This window comes from Saccopteryx bilineata, chromosome 5 (assembly GCF_036850765.1).
Source record: "Saccopteryx bilineata isolate mSacBil1 chromosome 5, mSacBil1_pri_phased_curated, whole genome shotgun sequence".
Taxonomy (NCBI): domain Eukaryota; kingdom Metazoa; phylum Chordata; class Mammalia; order Chiroptera; family Emballonuridae; genus Saccopteryx; species Saccopteryx bilineata.
In genome coordinates, this window is record NC_089494.1 from 105,509,198 (window position 1) to 105,523,566 (window position 14,369).

The following is a 14,369-nucleotide window of genomic DNA, read 5'->3' on the forward strand; positions in this document are numbered from 1 at the left end:
AAGGAATGTAGGATATATGAGGAGGTTGGCTTTCTTGAGAAGGGAAAAAAAGAAAAGAAAAGATGGATACAAACATAAACGTCAGGAGATTTGTACATATAAAAGGAAAAGAGTTACTTGTTCACTTAACTTTTTAAGATTCTCGGCGAGTGAAATAAGTCTGTAGGGTTTAAGGTTACACAAATCCAGGTTTAGTCATGTACTAACTATGTGACTTTTTACAAGTTACTTCACTTCTCTAAACCGGTCTTCCTTCCTTCCTCCCTCCCTCCCTCCCTCCCTCCCTCCCTCCCTTCCTTCCTTCCTTCCTTCCTTCCTTCCTTCTGTGAGAGAGAGAGAGAGAGAGAGAGAGAGATAGGAACAGACACACAGGAATGGAGAGAGGTGAGAAGCATCAACTCATAGTTGTGACACCTTAGTTGTTCATTGATTGCTTTCTCATATGTGCCTTGACCAGAGGGGCTCCAGCCAAGCCAGTGACCCCTTGCTCAAACCTTAGTCTTCAAGACAACGGCCATGGTTTCATTTCTATGATCCCACACTCAAGCCAGCGACCCCATGCTGAAACTTGTGAGCCTGTGCTCAAGCCAGCAACCTCAGGGTTTCAAACCTGGGTCTTCAGTATCCCAGGCCAACACTATTTACTGCACCAATGCTGTTTTGGGTTTTTTTTTTAAGATTTTATTTATTCATTTTAGATAGGGTAGAGAAAGAAAGAGAGAGAAAAAGAAGGAGGGGAGGAATAGGAAGCAGCAACTCCTATATATGCCTTGACCAGGCTAGTCTGCTGTTTTGAACTGGCAACCTCAGCATTTCAGATCAGTGCTTTATCCACTGCACCACCACAACTCATGCTCTAAACCTCTGTTTCTTCATTAGTAAACTGGGGCTTATAATACTTCCTACACCATAGGATTGTGGCAAAGATTAAATTCTATGTACACGTGTCAAATGGCTAGCACATGTCCTGGAATGTAATAGGCGATCAATTATGGTAGTAGCATTTGCAATGAATGTACTATGAAAACCGGGAAGTGCTGCTCATGTGTAAGGCATTACTGTTTTTCCCCTTCTTGCTTAGCCATGAAAACGTTTCAATACATACCGAAATCAGAAACTAAAAAAACCATAAAGACTTGACTGCATGAATTTTAGAAGCTGTATGAAACAGCTTTATCAGGTTGCTAGGTAAAGTTTTCTTCCAAGATATTTTTGGCCCTTTGCCTTCTCCCTGGAGACAGTTCTAAAGTAAGTTATTTGCTAAAGTGAAGTGTGAAGCCAGGATGCTAATGATGTGAAGTACCCAGGGGAGACATACTTTTATTAGATTTTCACTGGTTCACAAAGCAGAAAATATTTTGTTTCTTCCATATTAAGAGCTATTTTACTACACATCCAAAGGCAAGGGCTTTTCCATGCAAATGTGTTTTCTCTCCAGCATAATTTTCAGTTACTTAAAGGTATTACTAATAATGGTGATGGGGAGAATTTTGAATATAGGCAATTTAAGAGATTAGAAGCCTGGAAAAAATCACTTTTGGGTTAGTCCTCACAGGAATATGGGGACATCACAGAATAATTATGAGAAACAGAGAAACAACAATGGGACTACCATCTTCATCGACCTTGACAGCCTCTGTGCAGGGAGAATCAGGAATTATCTATGGCGCTGCCATAAGAACGATTGCAGCAGAAGGTACGGCTGGAAGAGGAAGACAGGCCATGAGAATAAGAAACTCATTAGCAAGAAGTTCTCTAAATCAAAATTATCAGGCGGCATTTATTCATTCACTCAGTAATATTAAGTATCTACTGTCATGGCACTGTGGTCAATCCTCTGGAGAGAGTCCAAGAATAATCTTTGCCCTCAAAGGGTTCATAGTGTGATATAAGGTGTGAAGAGCTTTAATATGGTTTAGAAAGTGATGCCTCATGGTTATCTAACTTCTTAAATCTCTTTGTGAAATCAGTAGTAGGAAAATATTGAAGTGGCTTTTCAGAATACATACGCTATCTTAAATTCTAAATAAATAGTTTATTATTTCTTGAATAATAAACTATTATTCAAGTCTCTGTCTACAGAGATATAGTCAACAAGTCAAGCAATCTCCAGATAATTTCAAGAGAAGAACTATAGTCTTTATACAATCATCAGTTATTCCTTCACTCAATAAACATTTGTTAAAAGCAATTGCTATGTGCCCAGCACTGTTCTAGAAACTGCAAAATAAAAATATAAAAACAAATTGCCTGCCCTCAGGAAGTCTCAACTATAAAGTAATTGAAGTCTTTCTAGATAATAAGAGCAGTTAGTTCTAATTTTTAAGTTTGTGACTTACTGTCTGGTAGACTCAGAAAGTACGGTACTTGCTGGCAGGTTGATTTAGCTTGCCCAAGTTTATATGTTTCTATTTTTAAAATATTTTAATGGTTCAGAACCATTAATCTAGGAAACAAAAGAATTAAGTGAAGAATCATGAGGTTTGTTGTAGAAGTTTACAGAATAAGCATGTTCTTCTAACCCTATGTATCTGTATGTAAAATTAATTGCTATATTTTATACAGGCATATTCCTTTTTTTCTTTTTTTTTAGCTAGAGAAAGACAGAGATAGTGACAGAGAGTGAGACAGTAAGGGAGAGAGATAAGAAGCATCAACTTGTAATTGCAGCACTTTAGTTGTTAATTAATTGCTTTCTCATATGTGCTTTGACTGGGGGGACCCAGCTTAGCCAGTGACCCCTTGCTTAAGCCAGCAACCTTGGGCTCAAACCAGCAACCTTGGGCTTCAAGCCAGTGACCTTTGGGCTCAAGCCGGAGACCATGAAGTCATGTCTATGAGCCCACGTTCAAGCTGGCAACCTCAAGGTTTCTAACCTGGACCGTTGGTGTCCTAGGCTGACACTCTCTCCACTGTGCTACCACCTGGCCAGGCACACAAGCATAGTCTTATTATATCACCAATCTTTCCTTATTAAGGAGAGTAAACTGGCCCTGGCCGGTTGGCTCAGTGGTAGAGCGTCGGCCTGGCGTGCAGGAGTCCCAGGTTCGATTCCCGGCCAAGGCACACAGGAGAAGCGCCCATTTGCTTTTCCACCCCTCCCCTTCTCCTTCCTCTCTGTCTCTCTCTTCCCCTCCTGCAGCCGAAGCTCCATTGGAGCAAAGATGGCCTGGGTGCTGGGGATGGCTCTGTGTCCTCTGCCTCAGGTGCTAGAATGGCTCTGGACACAACAGAGCGATGCCCCAGAGGGGCAAAGCATCGCCCCCTGGTGGGCATGCCAGGTGGATCCCGGTCGGGCGCATGCGGGAGTCTGTCTGACTGCCTCACTGTTTCCAGCTTTGGAAAAAATGAAAAAAAAAAAAGGGGAGAGTAAACTATTTTAGCCACAGATGATAAATATATGCAAAATCTTTAACCTAATCCTGACCTTGTTTTGTATTGTACTAAGTTCCACTACTTTTACATTAATATTTCCAAATGCTCACTGATCTGTTCTTCATCCCTTTTAACATTCACATCTAATTTATAACTAGACTGGATGAACTGATTTTCATCTCAACTGCTTCTGCTATATCGCTGCAATTAATCTTCTATTTTCCATTTATCTCTTGCATCTACCCATTTGCATATGTAGCATCCACCGGGTACGAGAACAAACGTCGGAGACTTTCAGGAGTTAAGATGTTACTTTATTGGCTAGTTTAACCTGCGCAGGGGCGAACTCCCAAGATGTCCGGAGACACCGTGCTCACAAGTCCGGAGCTGCAAACGGAAGCCGCGCCTGGCGCTTACAGGCAGGTCCTTATATATCCTAAGTGAGCAAGCATAATACAGAGCAGATGTGGCAGTTTAACTATTGGCTAGGGAGGTCGCATGTGGCATAGCAACAGGGGCCGGTTTTAGCTTAGTGGCGAATTTCAAACATAAACTTCTGATAAGGGTCTCTGACCTTCTTTGTTCTCAGCCTCACAGGGGTCATATCAGCACTCCCTGTTCCGTCAATAGTTACACTCTTGGCAGCCCCAGAATATCAGTACTCTCTGAATCTAACAGCATATAGCAATATACTGCCCAGCAGGAGATATTTAAATCACCATCACCAGAAGTGGGAATCATATTTTAAATGTTCAAGGACTATATAAGTAATAGGAATTTCTTCTCATCACAAAAAGTTCAAATCATGTGCATAAAAGAACTAGCCTGCTTTACTGTCTTTTCAATTTCCTTCTTCCCAAGATAAAATCACTAATACCTGTTAAATGTGAATTTTTCCAGACCCTTTCCTATGCTTTCACATACTATTTATATAGATAAAATATATAGTTTTACCCTTTTAAAATCATTTTTGCACAAACAAAACTGTCTAGACTTAACATGTGCCAAGCATTCTTCCAAGTACTTTACTCATATTAACTCCTTTAATTCTTACAATTACCCTATGAAGTAGATACTGTTCTTTTTTACATATTTAAAAACATTTTATTGATTGATTTTAGAAAGAGAAGAAGAGGTGGAGAGATAGGAAGTTAGAAACATTGATGTGTTGTTCCATGTATTTAGACATCCATTGGTTGATTTTTGTATGTGCCCTGACCAGGGATGGAACCCATAACCCTGACATAGCTGGGACTAAGCTCCAACCAACTGAACTGCCCAACAGGGACAGCAGGTGCTATTCCTGTCATACATCTTTACATTATAGATGACCCTAAGGCAGAAAGAGCACAGGTAACTTGCCCAAATCACACACTTATGAAGTGGTAAATCTGGCTCCTGAATCTTCTCATCATACCGAGACAGGCTGAGCCTCTCCTAAACAGATGGGAAAATCTTTCAGTTTTCTTAAACTTCTCCTAGATAAGTTAAAATATCTTTTTAGGCAATCCTTAAAGAGCTCTGCTCTGCACCTGTACCTGTCAATACAAGCCAAAGGCGTGACTCTGGAAAGCAAAGACTTCTGCTGTGCACCTGGGTGGAGAACCAGGCCTGTCTAAGCCAGACCCACAGCAGCTCGGGAGTCATGCTGTGTGTCCTGGATGCTCCCTTGGTGCAGCAAGCTCCCTCCAGTGCTCCTTTTCTCCACCTTGTTTTCAGTAAGCCTCTTCTTTTGAATCTGTATTGACTCCTCTCCTGACTTGGGAGTGGGGAGAAGAACCCTTTCACCGGTGACAATATCAGTATCGTAGCACTGTATCTGCATTATTCAGCACTCGGCTTCTTTTACTGAACTCTATGACTTAGTGCCCATTTAGGCCATGATCTAAAGCTTTTTTGACCTTTTTTACACTGCTGCACAGCGTTCCATAATACAAAGTATAGATGACTAATTTTTATTTAATTGTCCCCTATGGGTTGACATGTAGATTTACTTTTTAAAGCTATTAATCGCATTCTTAAATGGGTGATAAATATAAAGAAGTTCATTACATTATACTGTTTACTTTGCATGTTTGAAATTTTCCATGATAAAAGTATTCTAAAAAAAATACAAGGGTAAAAATTTATTATGCCAGCACGTTTTGTGATCATGTAAGAGAATTATTTTATGATGAATACTGAAAAATGGAAATGCTGGATTGATTAGCATGTGCATTTTCAAATGTACTGTAATAGAAGCAGACTGCAATGCCCAAAAAGAGCATTCCTAATTTACATACCCTCTAATACAAGATAAATGTAGCCATTTTCCCGCACACTTAATATTATCAATCTTTTAAATTTATGCCAATATGCTGAACAAAAATGGGTTAATTTGCATTTCCTTGATCCTTGGTGAAGTTAAACAATTTTACATGTGTTTGTTGACCATTCATATTTCTCTCCTATAAGGTGATTTCAAATCTTCCACTTGTTCTTCTGTGAGATTGCAAGAATCTGTGTTTTTATAAAGTCTCTTCAGATGAAGCTGATGTCAACCACATTTGCTTGCCAAGGTTTTAAGGGTTGTCATTTTTGGCTCCACTCTATAACATTGGCAATGTCCCTGCTCACGTTCTCTTTGTGAGTTGCAGAACACCTTCTTTAATAACCCCTCCCCCCACCTGCCCGCTTCAGAGTCACAGAAAATCTGAGCTCTCCCTAGGCTACTATACCTCTTGGATCTTAATAATCCCTTTGTCTCCCTTCTCAGTCTACTAAAATGCTCAATTTATCTTCTTTCCTTTCCTCCATCTCCCTCCCCACTCCCTCCATCACCTTCTAGGTGGAAAAGAAGAAATTTGAAACAAAATGTACCTAGGAAGGTTGCCTTCCTTAAAAGCAACCAGCCCTTTCACGATCTCCCTGGAAAAGCTTGCACCTTTTCCCGCAGCTGTGCTGCAAGGAACAAACATGTTGAGCTGAACATGCAGAAGGTGCAGCTCACATACAACCCCCTGCTGCCTCAGCAGAAAAGCCCTTTTTATAACTTTTAAATCCTTGAATCCTGTCCTACTCAATATCTTCGGATTGCCCAGGCATTCCAAAATTATTCGTAGCATATTCTGACATCTAGCATCGGATTTAAATCTTTAATTGTCCTTCCTTTCCGGCTCCTCTCCAGCATCTCACTTGATACTATTGCTTCCTTAAACTATATCTCTGCCTCTCTACCTAGCCAGCATGTAATAACAACAGCTCTACTGAGAACGCGAGCTTTTCCTCTAGTAAGCAAAATGCTATTGCATAAAATTCTCCACTGTTTTTGAGCTTTTCCAGGCATATATTCAGTTCTAGAAACATTCTCCAAGAATCTTCTGTTTGTCAAAATACATAAACACAACACGGGAAACAAAATAATTAAAATGCATTCCTTGTCTTCCAGACACTAGAATCTACTGAAGTGATAAAATAACTTTACAACGAGACTGGTTCTGTTACATGTCATAATACAAGTATGAAATGACATGGGAATAGAATGGAGTGGAGGGGAGTATACTCCATCAGAGAGCGTAGTGGAGCCAGCAGGTACTGAAGTCCTCAGGAGTATGGCTGAATAAGGGCAAGCTTTTAAATGTGGTGACCACCAGATGAAGGATTAACCACTGTGTGATTTCTCATTCCTTAGTTTTCTTGTGTAAACAAAGTTGTTTTTCTTACCTAATGTTTTGGAATCCTTGGTTTTTAGAATCAGAGGGGATTTCTGAAATCATACTATATATAACACTTTCATTGTATTGATGGGGAACCTAAACCCAAGTCACGTAGCCAGATAACATTGAGGATGAGAGCTCAGGAATTCTAACTCCTATTCTAGGGCTCTTGTGCCCCAAAACAATTTATTTGTTTATTATTTTAACTTCTGTGCTCTTGTGTCTCTTGAAATATCAGTCTAATATCAAGGGTCTCACAGGCATGTTTCAAAGATAATTGTATACAGTAGTTGAACTTGTGTGTGTGTGTTGTGTGTGTGTATGTGTTTAACACAAAGGATTATATTATCAAATCAGACTCACACAAATTAGATATCTTATCTAGTATCAAACGTTAGGAATAATTTCAAGAATATAATCAATCAACGGAAACAAGCAAAGGAGGGAGAAGTCTGAGACACTGAGGGTGAGTCACAGAGCCTTCCTTCCCACAAAGACATATGCTGTTCTGAAGCATTTTCATTTGTAGTTATATAGCTGAATAGTTTATGTGACATTTTACAGAAAGCTGTTCTCCTTAAATCCATAGGTTGACCGTAAGCAATCCTCAGGTAGGAATATCCTGCAAAGAGCATTCCATAGATAAGGACTCTCCTCCCAGCAAATAACATCGCATACTTTCCAGGAGGTCCAGTTATCAACATGTTTCCAATACTGGGCACCTACCTTCTTTCTTGGGCTGAGGGAATCTTGACCTCCTCCTCCTCAGTAATGGAAGAGAAATGGATCACAGGCCCACTGCCTTAACTCCTTCCCCAAAATGTATATATTCAATACAAAGTAAATAAGCTCCACATATATACATCTATGACACTACCAGATACTCCACCATAGCAAAGAGGGGTAAAAAACAAACTTGTTACATTCCATATTTAGCTGTGGGAAATGGAAATGTCAGAATGTGGGTTCTGGAGCATCTTTAATCGAAATCTATAAATATAAAAATGCTATCCCAAACAGTTTCTTTAGGCCAAACAAGTAATAGAAACCTCAGGAAGGCAATCACATGTGAAGTCCTTTATTTCACTCTGCCTTGGTTATCATGAAAATAGACTCACAAGAATGTCCTTCAGGGCGATTGGGCGCGCGGCGTGGGCCTGGACGGTGGGGCAGGGCACACGGGAGGCGTGGGCCGCGGGCCGGCTCCCCACCGGAGTTCGGCGCTTCAGGATTCTGGGACAGATCAGACAGTCTGTAATGATGCCTGAAATCAACACCAATAATCTCGATAAGCAACAGGTTCAGCTCCTGGCAGAGATGTGCATTCTTATTGATGAAAATGATAATAAAATTGGGGCTGAGACCAAAAAGAATTGTCATCTGAATGAAAACATTGAGAAAGGGTTATTGCATCGAGCTTTTAGTGTTTTCCTATTTAACACTGAAAATAAGCTCCTGCTACAACAGAGATCAGATGCTAAAATTACCTTCCCAGGTTGTTTCACCAATACTTGTTGTAGTCATCCCTTAAGTAACCCAGGGGAGCTTGAAGAAAATGATGCGATTGGAGTAAGGCGAGCAGCACAGAGGCGTTCACAGGCTGAATTGGGAATTCCCATGGAACAGGTTCCTCCAGAAGAAATTAATTATCTGACCCGAATTCACTACAAGGCTCGGTCTGATAGCATGTGGGGAGAACATGAAATAGATTACATTTTGTTTGTGAGGATGAATCCGGACCCCAATGAGATTAAAAGCTGTTACTACGTGTCAAAGGAAGAAGTGAACTGCTGAAAAAGGCAGCCATGGTGAAATTAAGATAACTCCATGGTTTCAAAGTATTGCAGAGACTTTTCTCTTTAAATGGTGGGATAACTTAAATCATTTGAATCAGTTTGTTGACCATGAGAAAATACACAGAATGTAAATATACTAAAAAATTTCTCTACTTAGTAACTAACTTTAAATGATTCTTTAAAAATTTAGTACCACATTAGAACTTCCTTTGGCTACATTAATACTTTACAACCAGAATTTATATGGAAAAGACGACTGACTTCTTAATCTTGTATCACATACCCCATATATATGCACTGCTGTTTGTAAAGGACATTTATGAGGTTATTTTTAAAAAATGAGAGCAAATTAATTTAACCTGTCTAAACACATGGTCCTGACAAATTTGAACAAATAGGTGAAGCTCTTCATTTTCAAAGTGTTGTGATACGCATTTTCAGAGTGCTTGTAGAACCCTTTACTTGCCAGCTACTTTGCATATCATTAAATTTTTATCGTACAGAAAAATGTGCAACAGAAACTGTTTACTTAGCTACTTCAAAACAGCTGAGCTTTCCATATTAAGATATTAAACTAGGGGATGCAGATCCAAGGTAATTAAATGCTGTATGTCCTGATTTCTATCAAAGTCTGTTTTCTCAGAATTAGAGGGGACAGACAAGCTATTAAATGGAAATTGGATCATACTCTCCCACAGGCTTTCTTGCCACTGGTTCTGTTGGTGTTTCAGCTGGCTAATTCTTTGTTTTGGGGGTTCATCCTGTGCATTAAAGGATGTCTAGCAGCATCCCTGGGTTCTACCTATTATATGCCGTCAGTACCCCCCCCCATCACAGTCACAGTGACTGCGGAGATGCCGACTGTGTGCTGAAAGGCAGAGTTGCTCCTGTTGATAACCACTGTTCTACAAAGCCGTGCCATATTGCGGGGAGGAGAGAATTAACAAACAGGTTAATATTAGTGTTCAATGGAATATGTGAATATTAATATTTAAACTGTACCTTGATTAATGCACTTTTATTTAAAACACTTGCATAGATTTCTCAGATTTGAAATCTCAAGACAGCTTTACTGTCCTTGAATGCTATGTAATTGTTTAAAAAATTATTCAAAAAAAAAAAAAAAAAAGAATGTCCTTCAAACAAGAGCACTCTTAGAGTCATTTATATAATATTTGCCTTCATAGCTTTCACTTATTGGTAGGTACTTATGGCAAACCAAGTAAGTACCAATTGCTTTTACATTTACTTCTGACTTCTGTTGCACGCTACAGAATGTTCTCTATAGAGCCGTTCTCTATAGAACATTCTGTAGGGTAAGATCTTCAAAAAAAAAAACAACAATCACCCCTGTTACTCCCTTGAGTAAAATGCTCAGATGGTTTCATATTGAGCTTGGAATAAAATCTCACTCATTATTGCACCTAAGAGAACCTTCAAAATCGGGCCCCTGAATGCTTTCCATCCTCAGTTCTTCCCCAACCTCCTTCTTTCTGTAACTTGAATATGTTATGTTTATATACAAATTAAGACCTTTGTACCAGCTATCCCTCCTGCCTAGAATGCTCTGCCTCCAACTGGCTACTATTTTTCATTCAAGTAACAGGTCAGTGTCACCTGGAAGGAAGATCTTCTATGAGTACACAATCTAATAAGGTTCCCTCTTAGCCACACTGCCAGCCTCTATCACTTTAATTTTCTCCATAACATTTGTAATAATTTGATGTTACCTTGATTATTTATCTGCTTATCTATCTTGTTGATCTGATATTTTTCCAGTGCTCAGAAGAATACTTGGCACAGAGAAGACTTTCAAAATACAATGTTGACTGAATGCATGGTGAGGCCCCTTTCTCCTTCAGGTGCACTTCCAGGTCATCTAATCTTACTTATCTATGTATAGACGACGCACAAGGATTTGGAAATTACATAACACATTTAAAAGAAACCCAGAGATCATCAGAGAAATTTGAAAATATTTTGAAGAAAATTACAATAAAAATACAACATGTCAACATTTGTCGTATACAGCAAAAGTGGTGCTTAGAAGGAAATACATGGCCTTATATTAGAAAGAAAAAAGATCCCAAACCATTGGCCTTTAAAGGTGTTTTGCCTCAAATGTTCCTCTCCTCCTCTCTGCATCTCAATAAATGATACCTTCATCTTTTCAATTGCCAAATTAAAGTCTTCCTGATCCTTTCCTATCCCTCACTTCCTAATTTCAATCTTCTCAGCATATCCTCTTAATTCCATTTCTATAATACATGTCAAATTGTTTAATTTAGAATTGGGACAGACACAACCACTTACGAAACAAACTGTCCCCTGACTCATGAAAGAGATAAACTGTACCAAACCATGATGTGCAAAACAAATGGTCTAAGCTTAATTTAGAGCCATATGTTCCAAAACAAGTGTCCAGTTGTAGTAATATTATATAGCTTCACATGTTCTAAAGAGAAAGACACTGACTGTGCTAGCAGTCCACCTGGTTTTCAGATTTCCTGCCTAAACCACCCTGTGCCTAGTGTGTCTCCTGTGGAATTAATGATTGCTATGACTTCTTGATAATTAACTTCTTTATCATTATGAAACATTTCTCTTTATCTCTGGTAATACTCTTTGTCATAAAGTCTATTTTATCTGATACTAATACAGCCACTCTGACTTCTTTAAATTGATTTTTATCTGGTACATCTTCACCATCTGTTACCTTTTAAGCTAGCCATGTCTTTATATTTAAGACATATCCATTATTCACAGTAGATATTTTTTGAGTCTTCTTTTTAAATCCATTCTAACAATATCTACCTTTTAGTTATAATTAATGTAATTATTTACATGATTTAATTTTTGTCTACTATCTTGTATTGTCTCATCTATTCTGTTTCTTTTTAGCTCTTTCTTTGGTAAGTTCATAATTTTAAATGATCTCTTGGCTTTTTAGTTCTATCTCTGAGGTTTATTAACTAGAAGTTGTTTTAGTGGTTGCTCTAGGAATAAAAATATTTATCCTTAACTTTTCACAGTTTACTTATGGTTAATACACAGTACTGTATCACTTCTTATTAAATATTAGAGCCTTCCAACCACTGAAGTTCAATTACCTTGTCAGTTTCCTTATTTTTTTTAATGAGGTGATATTGACATATAACCCCTTTTAAAAACATCTTCACCCACATATTTACTGTTTGTGTTGCCCTCCACTCCTTCCTACAGGTACAGGTTTCTGTCTGGTATAATTTTACTTCACGCTAAAGAACGTCCTTAGCACATTCTATAGTGCCAAATCCTTATGTTTTTATTAATGTAAAAATGTCTTCTATTTGATGTTCTTTAATTAAAAACATTATTAATAGCTTATCAGTTATACTTGATATAAGTTTACTGAGCAAAAGGACTACAATCTAAGAGGTGCAGGTTCAGGTAGCAAACCACACTGAGCTCCAGGGAGAAGAAAGAAAGGGAGGGTTTATAAAGGCCCAAACCACAAAATGTAACTCTTTCATCAGATGAAGGATTGCTGGCTAGGTGAACAGGGATTGGTTAGTTCTAATATGCAAATGTGGGGCAGTTGTCCTGAGATGTTTATGGCTGGGCTTTGAGCTGAGTTTAACAATGGGTTTAGCAACTTCATAGCAGCTCTGAAAACTGAGACACAAGATTTGCAACAGGCTGCCTAGGCCCCACTTCCTTCATAGCCTTTTGACTCTATTTTAAGTGACTCTCTTAGTAATGCTTATTCTATCTTACTTATATATATTTATTATCAACCTGAAATTTTTAGACTAAAATATTTTTTTATTATTTAAAAATATCTTTTATTTATTGATTTGAGAGAGAAACATTGATTTGTTGTTCCTCTTATTTATGCATTCATTGGTTGATTCTTGTATGTGTCCTGACCAGGTATTGAACCTACAACCTCGGCATATTCGAACTGCACACTACCCAACTGAGCAACCCACCAGGGTATTATAAACATTTAATAAATATTAACTGTTGTTATGATAAAATATTTATACCATATTCAGTTGAGTATATATAACATTAAGTGAATCGTTAGAAGAGAACCCCCTGCACCCTTCATTAAAGTGCCAGGAAAAAAATAGCAGCGAACAAATGCCAGGAAGCCTTATGTTTTAGAGTGCCTGAGTATACTTTCTTCTGCGTATGTTTCTGTAGTCTAGAATTTAAAGTCACATACCATGGGTTTATTTCTATTTATTACTCACAAAAGTGCGGTCCATTTACTGAAGTGCTTGAAAATATCACAAGTGTAGTCAAGAAACATGTTCTAATGTAAGAAGTTCCATTCACTGGTACTTTCTTAACCATAACTCTAAGAATACAACCAGTTTGGAGGTAATCTATTGGGTTCTCACTCGGTAAGATTCGGATTTGGAAAGAGGTTCTTCTGGCCCATTGCTGCAATTACAATGGCTTTCCTAAAGAAAAATCTCTGTGGATTGGTGCCAACCATGGATCCAACTCTTTTAAGTACTTAAACAGCAACTTTGAGGCGTGTACAATATTTGCTTTCCTTCCTGGGTGAGATTATCCTGCTTTCAATTCTTCAAGCTAAATAAATGCACAGTGGGTGGTTGCCTGGGTGACAGTTTGTACACTAAGCAGTCACTTTGCAGCTAGCTGAAGGGTTTGTGCAAAGCAGGACCAACTTTAAATATAATCTAGAAGTACTTTGAGCTGTGTAACACTGGAAAAACATCAAAGGAAAAAAATCTAAACCTATGCTAGTTTTAAATGGATCCCTTGTTGAAGTGTGGCTTGACAGCTGTCCCAGAAATCAGTCCTACGGTGAATTAGGATGATGTTGACTGTGGCTTGCCTAGCTGTTTCTTCAGCTGTGTACCAACTCCCTCAGCAAAACACACCATAGGTAAGTCTAATCTCCATTTTCTGTAACATTTTAGATAATACCATGTGTTGTAACTTTTTTTTTCCCCTAAAGGGTGTCCTATAAGAGAAATATTAGATAAACAGAGAAAACTGTGTCCTAATCTCAAATAATTATATCCTATAATAAACCATTTTTGACTTTTCCAATATTGAGACAATCCCTTCTAATCTTTTATGCAAATACCTCTGGACCATAGACTAATCTAGTAAGGACAAGAAAAATATATAAAACTGCTTCCAGTCAATTATACCCAGGGAACAATCTTTTAATCACCAAAATATGTGTTGATGTTATATGGCATAAACCATCTTGTAACCGCTCAGTATTGTAATATGTATTCTTGGCCATATTTTCTCAAAATGAAAGAAGATTCCCATTGCTTTCAGTCTTAATTTCTCAAGATTTCAAATCAAATATACAGTGTAGTAAAAAACATTTTGTTTTACAAATAGGTTAACCATGCATACAATTAAACAAAAAAGAGTCTGGGCTTTAATAGAGCCTGACCATGCGGTGGCGCAGTGGATAGAGCGTCGGACTGGGATGTGGAGGACCCAGGTTTGAGACCCCGAGGTCGCC

General features: G+C 38.4%; 1 protein-coding gene and 1 pseudogene across 8 annotated transcripts in view; both read left to right on the forward strand.

The window, feature by feature from the left end:
• Positions 1-14,369, forward strand: part of MAP3K19 (mitogen-activated protein kinase kinase kinase 19) — a 63,486-nt gene that overhangs the window by 3,451 nt on the left and 45,666 nt on the right. For 5 of the 8 annotated variants that reach the window (XM_066279055.1, XM_066279063.1, XM_066279058.1 and 2 more), the window contains exon 1: positions 13,560-13,769. The exons of 2 other annotated variants lie outside the window; for them this stretch is intronic. The gene's annotated coding sequence lies outside the window, so the exon portion shown is untranslated. Of the gene's footprint in view, positions 1-10,645; positions 10,707-13,559; positions 13,770-14,369 lie in introns of those variants that run through there. One more of the 8 variants, XM_066279056.1, reaches the window with a different exon arrangement.
• LOC136338229 (isopentenyl-diphosphate Delta-isomerase 1-like) lies at positions 8,214-8,997 on the forward strand (annotated as a pseudogene).